We start from the raw sequence: 14,234 nt of genomic DNA, 5'->3' as shown, positions 1-14,234 counted from the left end.
CTGCCTCAAATCAAGTTATATTAATGATAATTATATTACTGGCATGCAGACAGTTTATGCTCCCGGAGACTCACGCGCACAGCACTTCCTTAGTGACACAGAGGACTCTAATGAGAGCTCTGAGGACATCTAAGCATTTCTAGACCTAAAAGACAGTGTTATTTTGCAACATCTACCATTTTAGAAGACTCAATTTCTTCTTTCTATTTCTCTATTACTTCTTTTGTTTGAATATGAAATTCAGATTTTATAATAAATAATAATAAAATATACAACAAATGTTGATAAATTAAGATGTGACATAATTAATGTGGTTATTTTCTTTCATTCTGTCTTTCTTTTTTTTTTGGCTAGTAGAAGTACTGAATGGCTGGTAACTTAAAAATTTAGTAGCCAAATTGGACAAAACCCTGCATATATGAATAGATTTATTCGTGCACCTCTAGTTTTGATGGCATGGGAACAACTCTTCCTCTTCTCTAAAGCAGCGCAACATGGCCCCGCCCCCTTTGTTACATGTTCCCATGGGCGGGGTTTGTCATTTGGCAGACGCTTTTATCCAAAGCGACTTACAAAGTACAAGCAAACAGACCAACGAGAGAGCAACAATATACATGTGCTGTGACAAGTCTCAGTTAGTCTAGCACAGTGCACATGGCAAGGATTTTTTTGTATTTATTTTTTATAAATAAATTCGACCGAATAGAATAGAACAGAATACGTAAGTGCTAGTATTAATTGGTCAGGTGATGGCAAAAAAGATGTGTCTTTAGACGTTTTTTGAAAATGACTAAAGACTCAGCTGCTCGGATTGAGATAGTTAGGTCGTTCCACCAGCTAGGAACAGTCCAGGACAAGGTCCATAAGAGTGATTTTGTGCATTTGGGATGGCACCACGAGTCATCATTCACTTGCAGAAAAACATATTTTAAATCGCCTGTAGTCTTTATGAAATGTGAATGAAGGCACTCTGTGACTCGCTGCAGCACATGGGACAAAGACTCCAGATTCCCTGTGAGAGAAATAATTACTGGATCAGTTAACTACTGTAAATTACATACTGTACTGCTAACTCTGACAGTCCTTTACTTTACTATAGTATTCCTATAAACATTACTATCTGATCATGGTAAATTCTCAAAAGGCTCATCTTACATTAGTTGCATAATTTATGATACTCAACCTGATCTGTTACCTGTCTAGAAGGTAAAGCAGAAGAGTTTATAGCATATACTGTGTATATATATATATATATATATATATATATATATATATATATATAAACAAATCACTCTTACTCCACATTTCTCACAGATATGAGGTGCAAAAGTGAGAGCACATGTCAGAAAAATGGACTAAGTGCTAGAAAAATATCCAAGAAAAAAAAATGATATAATGTATTTGTGAGAAAATATTCTACAAGTCTCATTGTGTGAATTCACGTACTGATTTGTGGACTTCACATTGTTTGATTGCGGTGTGAATGTGTTTTGACTGCAGCAGAACTGAGAGGGAACGAGTTTCTTCATTTGTGATTCACAGGATTTGTGCTCCTGCAGTGAAGACTTTGAGAAGATGAAACGGACAGAAATAAGAGTTTGCAAATCTGAAAATATTTTTCTCAGTGACTTCAAATGTCCTGATAAACATGTGGATAATATCACTACAAATACAATTATTCTTAACAGAGGAAAACATTCATTTATTTCATGCATGAACAGAGTTTGAGTCGCTTATAACGTGCATTTATAACATACACATCAACCATCTTCACACATCTGTAATAAGATGCGTTTATAAACCTGTTGAGTGTTATTTTTATTAACAAAATATTAATTTTACTTTGTTTTTATCAATTAAATAATTGTACTGTAAATAGAAGATCAGTGTATAATAATAATAAATACTGACTTTATTTTACAGTGCAACATTATTATTGTAATAGAAATAGTTATAATTTAAATAATGAAATATATATTTAATATTTTGGTCATTTAAATACTCACTTTTTATTTTACTGCAATCATAACATTTCTTTATTGCTATAATAAAACAAAATAAAATTATAATTTTGGTTGTTATGAATTGTAATTGTTATATTATAAAAAACAATTAAATTATTATATGAAAATGTTTGTTATTTTTAATTTATCATTGTTATTATTATTAATATTAACAATGTTATTTTTACTTTAGGTAAATATAATTAAATATAACAGGTACACAAATAAATAAAATTCTTACTATTGCAGTAATCATACTGCACTGTAAAATAAAATGTCAGTATTTAATAATAATAATAACAATAAACCAAATGTATATTTAATATTATATTATGTTTTCTATGTTTATTTTATGTAAATTTTATTATTATTTTAATTATAATAAATGAGCAAAGAAATATATTATGATTGCAATACTACAATCCCAGATAGCAAGGTGACATTGATTCAATGTTGAAATTCCATCAGAATCATCATTTTGGTTGAGGTTGAAAATTCAATACTAAATAATATTGGATCAATGTTGATAGTTCAATGCTTTCCAATGTTGAAAAGACAAACGTTGAATCAATGTTGATTTTTGGTCAGCTTAATTTCCACACTGGAGTATTCATTCAACACTTTAATGCAAATCTAAATCAATTGGGTACATTTTTATGAAATGTAGTGAGCACATTCATGCTTCTCAAAGGGGAAAAAGGGGAAGAGGGGTATTATTATTAAACTGCTGGACATTATAATTATTTTATTGTTGTTATTTTTATTAGTAGTAGTAGTAGTAGTAATAATGTTTTTAAAACTCCCTCATCATGGACGTCTCCAACCCTGTACTCAGTATTTTGGCTATCTAGGAGCACATTCTGCCAGAGACTGATAACTGAATGTCACAGAGTGTGTACAATTCCTGTGTGGTCATCCAGTTATATCATTAACTTAAATTAAATATTTTGAAATTATTATTATTATGGTTATTTTAGAAACCATGTATAATTTACACACATTTAACTAATTATTTAAAGATAATAGGTAAATAGAGACTTCAGAATGTTTTTTTTTCATGCACCTCAATCAAATCCGTTAGGTGGCGGTAATGCAACTTCAAGCTGGCTGCCAACCACCAATCAAATCAAAGCGCGCAGATTTCAAGCGCGAAACAGACTGAGACAACTGCATAAAGGCTTTGTCGGTGGTTTATTAGCGATAAGTGCACAAAGATTATTAAAAAATATGACATGAAATACACCTAGAAATAACAACAAAAAAATATCTGTGTACTTTCATTACAGTTTCGTTGTTTGACGACAGTTGATTGCCGACAGTTGATTGCGATACCTTTTCGTTGCGACGGATAACGTAACGTTACACCACAGAGAAGAAGGTACATGATTTGTATTTCATTTTGCGTTTTTAATCATCTTTTCCACATTGTGTTTGTTTTTCTGGACAGTTTGGAGTGAACTGCGGCGGACTAACGGCCAATCAGGATTTTCTTTAAATAATACATAGTTTAATTTCGCTTTATTTTTCCATAAAACCCTACCATAAATCCGCAGAACACTTGCATACACAGCAAGTGTCCCATGTCTCATGGGACACTTGCTGTGTATGCAAGTATTCTGTGTATGCAAGTGTTCTGCGATAAGTATCACCATTCTGTGATACTTTTTGCATTAAAAAAACAAACAAACAAAAAAAAACCTTGATGCCTTGACGCTGGTCACTGCCATTATGTGGACGAGCGCGAGGGTAGCTTTTTCTTTTGTAACTTAGTCCAAAAAAGCGCGGTCAAATTATTTCCAATTCAGAGTGAAAAAAATAATAATAAATCAACATTGTAATTGTAATAATTTGGTAAAATTCCATAATTGTGAGCGTGAGACGACAGCAAATATTATTATTAATTTATTTAATTTTTGAGCTCGAAGCCAAAAAAAAAAAAAAATTCACAAAGAGGGTGAAAATAATATTTATATTATTGAAAAACTGATAAATGGGAATGACCCTCGCAGCAACTTTAATTCTTTGTCATTTACTCGCATCCAAAATAAAAGTTTTTGTTTACATAATATATGTATGTGTACTGTGTATATTATGTATATATAAATACACACACATACAGTATATATTTTGAAAATATTTACATTTATACATTTATATATTCATATTCTTACGTTATATTATACAGTATTTTTCAAAATAATAGCAGTACAATGTGACTAACCAGAATAATCAAGGTTTTTAGTATATTTTTATTGCTACGTGGCAAACAAGTTACCAGTAGGTGCAGTAGATTCTCAGAAAACAAACAAGACCCAGCATTCATGATATGCACGCTCTTAAGGCTGTGCAATTGGGCAATTAGTTGAAAGGGGTGTGTTCAAAAAATAGCAGTGTCTGCCTTTGACTGTACAAACTCAAAACTATTTTGTACAAACGTTTTTGTTTCTAGGATTTAGCAATCCTGTGAATCACTAAACTAATATTTAGTTGTATGACCACAGTTTTTAAAACTGCTTCACATCTGTGTGGCATGGAGTCAACCAACTTGTGGCACCTCTCAGCTGTTATTCCACTCCATGATTCTTTAACAACATTCCACAATTCATTCACATTTCTTGGTTTTGCTTCAGAAACAGCATTTTGATATCACCCCACAAGTTCTCGATTGGATTAAGGTCCGGAGATTGGGCTGGCCACTCCAGAACATTAATTTTGTTGGTTTGGAACCAAGACTTTGCTCGTTTACTAGTGTGTTTGGGGTCATTGTCTTGTTGAAACAACCATTTCAAGGGCATGTCCTCTTCAGCATAGGGCAACATGACCTCTTCAAGTATTTTAACATATGCAAACTGATCCATGATCCCTGGTATGCGATAAATAGGCCCAACACCATAGTAGGAGAAACATGCCCATATCATGATGCTTGCACCACCATGCTTCACTGTCTTCACTGTGTACTGTGGCTTGAATTCAGAGTTTGGGGTCGTCTCACAAACTGCCTGTGGCCCTTGGACCCAAAAGAACAATTTTACTCTCATCAGTCCACAAAATGTTCCTCCATTTCTCTTTAGGCCAGTTGATGTGTTCTTTGGCAAATTGTAACCTCTTCTGCACATGCCTTTTTAACAGAGGGACTTTGGGGATTCTTGAAAATAGATTAGCTTCACACAGACGTCTTCTAACTGTCACAGTACTTACAGGTAACTCCAGACTGTCTTTGATCATCCTGGAGGTGATCATTGGCTGAGCCTTTGCCATTCTGGTTATTCTTGATCCATTTTGATGGTTGTCTTCCGTTTTCTTCCACGTTTCTCTGGTTTTGCTCTCCATTTTAAGGCATTGGAGATCATTTTAGCTGAACAGCCTATAAGTTTTTGCACCTCTTTATAGGTTTTCCCCTCTCCAATCAACTTTTTAATCAAAGTACGCTGTTCTTCTGAACAATGTCTTGAACAACCCATTTTCCTCAGGCTTTCAAATGCATGTTTAGCAAGTGCTGGCTTCATCCTTAAATAGGGGCCACCTGATTCACACCTGTTTCTTCACAAAATTGATGACCTCAGTGATTGAATGCCACACTGCTATTTTTTGAACACACCCCTTTCAACTAATTGCCCAATTGCACAGCCTTAAGAGGGTCCATATCATGAATGCTGGGTCTTGTTTGTTTTCTGAGAATCTACTGCACCTACTGGTAACTTGTTTGCCACGTAGCAATAAAAATATACTAAAAACCTTGATTATTCTGGTTAGTCACATTGTACTGCTATTATTTTGAACAATACTGTATATAAATATGTTTATATTTATGCATTTAGCAGACGCTTTTATCCAAAGTGACTTACAGTGCATTCAGGCTATACATTTTTTTATCAGTATGTGTGTTCCCTGGGAATTGAACCCATGACCTTTTGCACTGCTAATGCGATGCTTTACCACTGAGCATATACATGCATGTGTTTGTATTTTATAAATATACACAGTAGACACACACATTATGTAAACAAAAAACTTTTATTATGGATGCGATTAATTGTCTGACAGCACTAATATATACAGTATATACACACACACAATATTATTCCATATGTATTTTTTTCTCTTACAGTACCCTGGAGCTCCAACGTTGACTTGTCCTGCAGACAAAAAGGTTGTTTCTAGTAAGCATCCCATTGTTTTTTTTTTTTTTAACTAAACCATGCACCATTTGCACAACAATGTCCTCTCGTTGATCTAAGAGGAGACACTTGAGAAAAATAGTTCAAGCAACAGAGTCTGACATTTTGCTCAAGTTTCAGGAGACCGTTAGACCGAAGCAAGATGTTGCTGAAGGGCCTGTTGGAAGTGAGCATTCTGGTTTGGTCACTGATGAGCCTTGTCCTGTATTTGATAACACAGAGTTTGCTGGTCCTGTTTCTGAAATGCCAGGATCCCAGATTGTTAATTGCACAGGTTTACATTCATTTCCAGTTGAGAGTCCTCACAAATCAGCAGCTAGTGAGTCAGATGACTGCGATAGTGATGGCAATGATACTCCAACACATGATTTTCTTGAACAGTTTGAGATATTGGGCCACAACTTTCTCTGTGTCACTCGTTGCATTAACAGCACTTCTGAGTATTCTAAGGGTTTTTCACCCCAAACTCCCAAAAGATGCAAGGACGGTTCTTAAGAGTCAAGTTGATGTGCCTACTACCAAAATGGAAGGAGGAGAATATTACCATTTTGGATTGGCTAAGGGACTGCTATCCTGATTGAAATGTTTGACCTTGCCTACAAATTTGCATACACTAAAGCTTCAGTTCAATATTGATGGGCTCCCTCTTTTTAGAAGCTTCATGGTTCAGTTTTGGCCGATCCTTGCTTTAGTCAATTGTGACTACAGTAAGTCCCCATTCATTGTTGGTCTGTTTTGTGGGATTAGCAAGCCAAAAAGTGTGTTTGAATACTTAAACCCTTTTATTAAATGGTATCATTTACTGTGGTAGAAAGTTCCAAGTAATTGTCTCTTCCTTTGTGTGTGATGCACCTGCTCGTGCATTTATTAAGATGACTAAAGCCCGGTACACACCAAGCCGACGGTTGGCTGCCGGGCAGTTTTGTTGTCGGCCGACGAAGTCTTCTCAGTGTGTTCTGCACTGTTGGCTGCAGTTGGTCCTCGTCGGCTTGTTTTCGGCCGATTCGACATGTTGAATCGGCGTTGGAGCTCGTCGGTCAGTCAGGCCATCTGATCGTTCTGATTGGCTGTTCAGCTGGCAAACCAGTGTGCGAGAAAGGCGCAGAACGGACGTGCTACTTGACAGTCGGGTATCGAGCGTCGGCTTGGTGTGTCAGGGCAACTTTGGACCCAGAAGCTGCCGACGTCGGCCGACCCCGCAGTCTGCTTTCGTCGCCACTAGTTCGTCGGCGTCGGCGTCGGCGTCGGCTTGGTGTGTACCGGCCTTAAGGCTCACAATGGTTACTCAGGGTGTGACAAATGCTGCCAGTTAGGGGAGTGGAAAAACAAGATGACACCCTGAGACAAATGCAAAACCATGAACTGATGAAGACTTTGATTCAATGCTTGATGAAGAACATCACAAGGAGCTTTCTCTTTTAAGTGGCATAATAAAAATGGTCTCGATGTTCCCATTAGACTATATGCACCTTTGCTGTTTAGGTGTCACTAGGAAGTTACTGTACCTGTGGACAAGAGGACATTCACTGTCCACACGATTATCTAGACAATCCATAAATGAAATTTCTTCAAAACTGATGATGCTCCGTGCCCACACACCTGTCGAATTTAACCGTAAGCCCAGGTCACTGACAGAGATCGATTGCTGGAAAGCCACTGAGCTACGCACATTCATGTTGTATACAGGACCTATTGTACTCAGAAACAGCATTCCCAGTGAGCTGTATGATAATTTCATGTTGTTTTCTGTTGGGATGTGTTTGCTTCTCTCTCCTGGCACCTCGGATGGCATGGTTGAGTTGGTTCATAACATGCTTGTCTCCTTTGTAAGCCATTTTGGAGAGCTTTATGGCAGGAGTGAAATTGTATTCAACGTACACCAGGTAATACACCTATAGTATAAGCTTTTTGGGCCTCTGGATAATGTGTCTGGTTTTTCTTTTGAGAATTATCTAGGACAAGTCAAGCGTCTGTTGCGTAAGCCACATTTACCATTGCAGCAAGTAGTAAAAAGAATATCTGAAATCCCATGTATGCAGATTCCAGTGCCATTCAAAGAGTGCACATTACACAGCCTCCATTTGGATGGTCCATTACCTCCTCAGTTTAGCTTAGCTGAACAATACAGAAAAGTTACTACATATAAATATACATTATACACAGAGGAAGGAGATAACTGCATACAGGTTGTAGATGCAATTTCTCTTGTTATGAATATAATTAAGGTGGAAGAACACACATTTGTACTATATCAAAACTTCAAACATCAGGAGTCATACTTTTGCTGTTCTGAACTTTCTATTCATCAAGGAAACCTGAAGCTGTTTTCAACACAATTATAATAATAATAGTTTTTTTGAGCAGCAAATCAGAATATTACAATGATTTCTGAAGGATCATGTGACACTGAAGATTGGAGTAATGATGCTGAAAATTCAGCTTTGATCACAGAAATAAATTACATTTTAAAATATATTCAAATAGAAAACATTTATTTTAAATAGTAAAAATATTTCAAAATTGTACTGTTTTTGCTGTACTTTGGATCAAATAAATGCAGGCTTGGTAAGCAGAAGAGGCTTCTTTAAAAACATTAAAAATCTTACTGTTCAAAAACTTTTGACTGGTAGTGTTAATAAAATCAAATAATACATTAAAAATGAGTTTGTGTTGTGTTAAATTTCAGTAATTTTGACAGTCAAAGTTGACAAGCTTTTCAGGCAAATCCTTTTTCTTTGCACCCTCTTTCCAGAATTCCAGCTGACCTGTGACTTTCAATGCATTTGGTGCCACAAAGATCTGAATGAACCTGCAAGCACAAAAAGAAAAAAAAAACACATTATTTTTCAAAGCAGAATTTGTTTACAGAATTTGCCTCAACTGTCAAACTTGGTGCTGTATGCACTTTGATGTTAATAAAACCTTATATACTACATCTGAACGCACCTACAAAGGAAGGTACATAATTAGTTGATAATTCATCACATTCAAATTATTAAAGCTCCATTTTTTACAATGCAGTCTCAATCAGTAGAGCAAAGTGCTAGAATGCTGAATTAATGGGTCTGATTCCAGGGGCGGTTCTAGGGTGAGTGGATATCCGGGGCTTAGCCCAGAGACATTCATTTATGTATCAGAATACACGGGATACAAGTCAAATAAAACAGGCTATGCTGAAAAGTTACATTGGCTAAGTGGCTTAATTTTTTTTTTTTTAAAGCAACAAGTGTAATTAATTACAATTTGCACTTACAAATTGCATAAATAATATTGTGAAATTAATGTTTTAAATATAAACACAAAAATATGTAAATTATAGAAAAAAAAATAGAATGATACTTTTAAAAATGAGACTAAAATTACCAGTAGGCCACTGTCTTAATGACAGAGCCATTTATTTAATCTATTCATTAAAAACGGCTGATTCTTTCAGGAATGAAGAAACTGTTTTTATGAATAGATCAGTGAATCTCTGATTCAAGGCATTCAAAAAAGGTAAATTCTTTCAGTAATAAAACACTGTTGTGTGCAGAGACGTACAACATGGCTTTGTTTAGAACCATTTTTGCGAAAAAAGACAATATTTCTTTTCACGATTTAAATCACTTAATATTAACTTCTTGTTTATTGAATTTTGTTGCCCTGACACTTAGTAAAGTCTGCCACAGACCATGCTAAATGCTAACCAATCTGTTCATATAATCTACTCATTTCTAAATGTGTGTATGTGTCCTAGAAAATCTGTGCTTATAATACCATGATTAAAAATCTATATTTGTTGCTATACAGTAACAGTAATCTAATTTTGTCAGATGGGGATATCGGTATTATGAATTTATAGTCTACAGTAAGCTAAAGATACCTGAAGCAGCTGCATTTTGCTGTCTAAGTGCTGGTTCAATAGAAATAATTTTAATGCGCATGAAAACTCAATCTTGGTGCCCACACACCCCTAGCGCCATCCCTGTTTGATTCCCAGGGAATGAATAACTTAATAAAATGTGTAGGGGAGCGCAGGGCACAAACTAACACGGGGTAGGTTGTAACACACATGGTTTAAATATTTCCACACATGCTAGCATAACCAAATTTACACTTTTTATTAGCTGCCATATCAACACTATATAGAGAATAAAGTGCACCAAAATTAAAAAATCTTTTGAAGATGTCGCTGAATATTTATTCTACCAAAGCAGAAGTGCATTTCTGGCTGAAGTGAATTGTCATCTCAGTTTTTAGTATTCATTTAAAATTAGACAAGTCTGCTATTATTTTAATCTCCAATCTGTTATCAGTTTAGATAATTTTATAATGCTTCGCTAACTAGCAGAAGACATTAACCAGTTTTAAATTCCAGTTGCACAGATGGGGAATGTTGTAAAACTGTTACAATGTGCCCTGCTATTATTAAACTATGCTATTCTATGACATTAGCAATGCAATTTACACCATTTACTTTTATGAGTTTTAATGAGAAACCACAAGAAGCAGGTGAATAAAGACTGATAATTGATGTTTAATGTTCAGAAATTGTTATTTCAAGAAATGTAAAGCATTTCTTGTGTCCTATGACAGCTGTGTGTGGAGGGAGGGGAGTGTATCATTTCTGAATGTGTTTCTTCATTTGCGCACTCTGTTTTGAACTACACTGTATATGTAGCTGTGTGTTGCGATCAGGGCCGTCCCAAGCATGGTTGCAATGTGTTCATTGTCAAACTCCAAAATTAGATTATTTTTAATTCTTAAAAAACGCCATTATTTTATTTGAAAAAGTTAATTTTATTTTATTGACAAAATATTTTAGTTGTTTTGTATATTTTTTCATTAGATCCGATAATATTTTAAGCTGTCATATGGTTATATTACAACATGCCCCTCACATGTTACAATGTACCCCACCTATGGGGCATGTTGTCATTTCCATTCTTTTGAGATAAATAACGAAAAACATACACCTGTAATTATGAAACAACGCAACATATTTGTACTAGACAAGTGTGAAATTAAAGTGTATATAAAAAAATTATACTCTGAACCCCACGTGGATTTACACATGCTAAGAAAGTCCGTGTTAGGTTGTGTCCCGTGCTCCCCTACATTAAATACAATATAACTTGCTTTGGCTAAAAGCATCTGGCAAATGCATGAATGTAAATGCAATGTAAAACAAAATGTATTTTGGGTTACCTAATTCTGCATTTCTGTAAAACGGACAGCTGGCTGTATGATAGTCATAGTCAGGATCCTGTTTTTTCTTGGAAAAATCTCCTGTAACAGACAGAGTCACAACACCCTTTTAGTGTTACTATAGTTTATGATCAGAAAAAAACTACCGTACAGTAATACAAATATTTTGAATAAAATAAACATTTTTGGTAACACTGCAATAAGGTGTCATTTGTTAACATTGGTAAATGTATTAATTAACATGAACAAACAATGAACAATGCATTTATTACACTATTTATGAATCTTTGTTAATGTTAGTTAATGACAATACAGTTGTTGTTTATTCCATGTTAGTTCACTGTGCGTTAACTAATGTTAACAAACACAACTTGTGATTTTAATAATGCATTAGTAAATGCTGAAATTAACATTAACTACGCTTAATAAATGTTGTAGAAGCAATGTGCATTAATGTTTTTAACTAACGTTAATGTTAACTAATGAACCTTATTGTAAAGTGTTACCACATTTTTTTATATTTATAAGCAAAACTTACTATATTAATATATTGCTAGCCCGTTCCTCTCTTTAAAAAGTAAGTTAGTGGAGAACAGCAGCCCGTGGCTAATCTAGCTACTTTAGTAACATTAGATGAAAGCTCACCTGTTTTTACGACGGCAATCACAGGAAAAGACTCCAATACTCCTCCGATGCAGACGACATCACCACAAGATCACAAACTTGAAAATAAAATACAAAAGATGTACTTTACAGTGGTATTCCTTAACTCAGTTTTCCTCAGTATTTCACGTTAGCTCGCGGTTTTATTTTACGTCTCTCACTGAATAGGGACCGTCTCTAAAGTTACATACAACATTGGTACACACGTTTCTAACTTAAATAGCATTTGAAGAGAATTACACTTGCGATAAAGAGGCAGTGTACAAAAGATGTTATGCTTCTCTGTGTTCATTATCTTCGGCTAACTGACATTATTAACTTACCAGTTGATGTTATCATGGAAACTATGCCAGTCACAAGAAGAGGCGCCAAAATACACCTCAGACGTTGTCGACAAAATCTAGACTAGAAATTTGAAAAGAACAAACAAAAGAATTACTTGAAAATACTGTTTAAAATGTCCACTGAATTGAAACAGTGGTGTTGCCAATGCACTTTACCTCAGTAACATTATTTCACGTTCGTTCGTTGTTAAGGTTAAGTAACGACTCGCCAGATTAACTAACTTGCATCAAAAGGCAGCCAAACCTACAAACGTGTTTCTCGGTTTAATAAGGTTTATTTTGGCTAATATAGGTGACCTTAATTTACTCACCAGTCGATGTTATCACCGTTATGGCGGCGTTAATCCGGCCTTCAGTCAGAAAAAAAGGCCCCAACTCCCGACATGAAAAACGACACGATGGATAATGTTAGTTTGCTGTTAATGAGTTAAAACATCTTAAAATATCTCAGTTTTGCGTAAAACAGAAATAATATATGCCTACTAACCTTTTTGTCTAGTTAACAGTGCAAAGTGTCTCTTTTGTCTTTTTACCTCTGCTTCCACCAAACAGCAAACAAAATAAATCTCCCTTGCCATTTTTCGCGGGCAAGTTCACTACTGTAAATTTACAGTAGTTTACTGTAGTGACCATACATTTTCCCATAATCCTTTGCAGTTTACAGTAAAATACTGTATATACATTTTACAGTATCTTACTGTACATAATACAGTAAAATACTGTTCAAATTACAGAAATCGGTTACAGTGTGTCTTTAGTTTTTATTTACTATCTTTTCTTTCTTTTCTCATGGTGAAACAAGAAGCAGTGGTGCATTGTGCAGTTTAAAAATGGTGGCACTGAAATAGTCCCTCAGAACTGGCTTCATGGTGACAAATTATCATGGCCGCCATTTTCCCCCAAAGAGAGATCGAAAATTCATTCCGCAGTAAAAAAAATGCCTCCAGCCAGGTGACGGATGGATTTTTTATGAGCCAGTGAGATGTTTAATAAGTTGTGGTAAGTAAACATCTGTTGAAGTGTTATTTTAAAGGGTTGGTTCACCTAAAAATCCTGTCATTAATTGCTCACCCTCATGTAAATCGAAAGCAACAAGATTGATCTTGTTCATCTTTCGTTCATTTGAAGTATTAAGGCTATCCTCACACTGGAGTTTGATGGATGACCAAGAAGAAAGTCAAAGTAATGTTATTTAAACTGACAAATAATAAAGAAATTGATAACATTTTATTTGAAATTGTGTCTATAATGCTGTCTGATTCTTTGTTTCAGACCAAACCCTGTATATAGTCAGGATGTTGACTCAGAGGAGGAATGCACTGATGTTAAAAAGAGAAGATTTCCTCAAGCTCCAAGGATTGTGATACCAGGTATCCTGTTTGTTAGTTTTGATAAATTAAAAAAAATATATATTATCTTTCCCTGCCTTATAGGAAACATGTGTTTTAAAATGTCATGTAATGTCACCTACATTGAATACTGCAAAGTAATGTTGTGAGTCCAAAAGCCTAAAATGTACATAGTTTTTCAGTAGTTCAACAATAATCATGTATTTTCTTCTAAACAAATCTGACATTAATCAGTGTCTGTCGCAAGCTTTAGTTGACTGGCTCTAATAATTCACTTTTTTTTTCCTTTGCAGCAGAAGGACCAGGAATTGCTGGTGTAGCCACCTGCAGCAGTGGAATTGGGAAATCCACAAGAAACGGTAGGCTAACTATTTTAACTTCAGGATGAGATTGTTTGTAAAATCCTAAATTCTTGCTAATGTTTTCTGTGTACTTTTAAACAACACTTTCATTCAGGCATGTTTATTTTAAGGCATAACAAATGTTTATTTTCACCTTGTCACTTTGGTG

The 14,234-nt window shown here is 35.0% G+C and overlaps 1 long non-coding RNA gene across 1 annotated transcript; it reads right to left on the bottom strand.

The window, feature by feature from the left end:
• Positions 1–8,476: 8,476 nt before the first annotated feature.
• Positions 8,477–13,788, bottom strand: LOC131538856 (uncharacterized). The gene is made up of 5 exons (XR_009270717.1): positions 12,687–13,788; positions 12,355–12,436; positions 12,014–12,090; positions 11,369–11,449; positions 8,477–8,990 (listed from the first exon to the last, which is right to left on the bottom strand). It is a non-coding gene; the product is annotated as an uncharacterized LOC131538856 (long non-coding RNA).
• Between the last annotated feature and the right edge of the window lie 446 nt (positions 13,789–14,234).

Source organism: Onychostoma macrolepis, chromosome 04 (genome assembly GCF_012432095.1).
Source record: "Onychostoma macrolepis isolate SWU-2019 chromosome 04, ASM1243209v1, whole genome shotgun sequence".
Classification (NCBI taxonomy): Eukaryota; Metazoa; Chordata; class Actinopteri; order Cypriniformes; family Cyprinidae; genus Onychostoma; species Onychostoma macrolepis.
This window is presented reverse-complemented; position numbering and strand designations above follow the sequence as displayed.